Genomic DNA, 2,301 nt, shown 5'->3' with positions numbered 1-2,301 from the left:
CAGTACCATGCTATTTTGATTACCATAGCCTTGTAGTATAGTTTGAAATCCAGCAGTGTGATGCCTCTGGCTTTGTTCTTTTTGCTTAGGATTGTCTTGGCTATGTGGGGTCTTTTGTGATTCCATATGAAGTTTAAAGTGGTTTTTTCCAGTTCTGTGAAGAAGGTCATTGGTAGCTTGACAGGGATAGCATTGAATCTATAGATTACTTTGGGCAGTATGGCCATTTTCACAATATTGATTCTTCCTAACCATGAGCATGGAATGTTTCTCCATTTGTTTGTGTCCTCTCTTATTTTGTTGAGCAGTGGTTTGTAGTTCTCCTTGAAGAGGTCCTTTACATCCTTTGTTAGTTGTATTCCTAGGTATTTTATTCTCTTTGTAGCAATTGTGAATGGGAGTTCGCTCTTGATTTGACTCTTTGTTATTGGTATATAGGAATGCTTATGATTTCTGCACATTGATTTTGTATCCTGAGACTTTGCTGAAGTTGCTTATCAGTTTGACAAGATTTTGGGCTGAGATGATGGGGTCTCCTAAATATACTATCATGTCATCTGCAAATAGAGACAGTTTGACTTCCTCCTTTCCTAATTGAATACGCTTTATTTCTCTTTCTTTCCTGATTGCTCTGGCTAGAACTTCCAATACTATATTGAATAGGAGTAGTGACAGAGGCGTCCTTGTCTAGTGCCTGACTTCAAAGGGAATTCTTCCAGCTTTTGCCCATTCAGTATGATATTGGCTGTAGGTTTGTCATATATAGCTTTTATCATTTTATGAAACATTCCGTCAATACTTAGTTTATTGAGAGTTTTTAGCATAAAGGGCTGTTGAATGTTATTGAAGGCCTTCTCTGCATCTATTGAGATAATCATGTGGTTTTTGTCTTTGGTTCTGTTTATGTGGTGAATTACGTTTATAGACTTGCGTATGTTGAACCAGCCTTGCATCCCTGGGATGAAGCCTACTTGGTCGTGATGGATAAGCTTCTGATGTGTTGTTGCAATCTGTTTGCCAGTATTTTATTGAGGATTTTTGCGTCAATGTTCATCATGGATATTGGCCTGAAGTTTTCTTTTTTAGTTGAGTCTCTGCCTGGTTTTGGTATCAGGATGATGTTGGTCTCATAAAATGAGTTAGGGAGGATTCCCTCCTTTTATACTGTTTGATACAGTTTCAGAAGGAATGGAACCAGCTCCTCTTTGTACGTCTTGTAGAATTCGGCTGTGAACCCGTCTGGACCTGGACTTTTTTTGGTTGGTAGGCTATTGGTTGCTGCCTGTACTTCAGCCCTTGTTACTCATCTATTCAGGGTTTCAATTTCTTCCTGGTTTAGTCTTGGTAGAGTACAAGTGTTTAGGAATTTATCCATTTCTTCCTGGTTTACTGGTTTATGTGAGTAGAGCTGTTTGTAGTAACCTCTGATGGTAGTTTGTATTTCTGTGGGATCAGTGGTGATATCCCCTTTATCGTTTTTTATTGCATTGATTTGGTTCTTCTCCCTTTTCTTTTTTATTAATCTGGCTAGTGGTCTATTTTGTTGATCTTTTCAAAAAACCAGCTCCTGGATTTATTGATTTTTTTTTTTGAAGAGTTTTTTGTGTCTCTGTCTCCTTCAGTTCTGCTCTGATCTTAGTTTTTTCTTGTCTTCTCCTAGCTTTTGAGTTTTTTTGATCTTGCTCCTCTAGCTCTTTCAATTTTGACGATGGGGTGTCAATTTTAGATCTTTCCTCTCTTCTCTGGTGGGCATTTATTGTTATAAATTTCCCTTTCAGCACTGCTTTAAAAGTGTCCCAGAGATTCTGGTAAGTTGTGTTTTCATTCTGGTTGGTTGTGAAGAACATCTTTATTTCTGCCTTCATTTCATTGTTTAACCAGTCGACACTCAGAAGCAGGTTGTTCAGTTTCCAAGTGGTTGTGGGGGTTTGAGTGTGTTTCTTGATCCTGAGTTCTAGTCTGATTGCACTGTGGTCTGATAGACTATTTGTTATGATATCTGTTCTGCATTTGCATTTGCTGAGGAGTGATTTGCTTCCAATGATGTGGTAAATTTTAGAGTAAGTGCAATGTGGTGCTGAGAAAAATGCATATTCTGTGGATTTGGGGTGGAGAGTTCTGTATATGTGTATTAGGTCCACTTGGTCCAGCTCTGCATTAAAGTCCTGGATATCCTTGTTAATTTTCTGTCTCATCCATCTGTCTAATATTGACAGTGGAGTGTTGAAGTCTCCCACTATTACTGTGTGGGAGTCTAAATCTCATTTTAGGTCATTAAAAACTTGCTTTATGTATTGGGGT

This window comes from Sapajus apella, unplaced genomic scaffold (genome assembly GCF_009761245.1).
Source record: "Sapajus apella isolate SASKATOON/1434 unplaced genomic scaffold, GSC_monkey_1.0 scaffold63, whole genome shotgun sequence".
Classification (NCBI taxonomy): Eukaryota; Metazoa; Chordata; class Mammalia; order Primates; family Cebidae; genus Sapajus; species Sapajus apella.
This window is presented reverse-complemented; position numbering follows the sequence as displayed.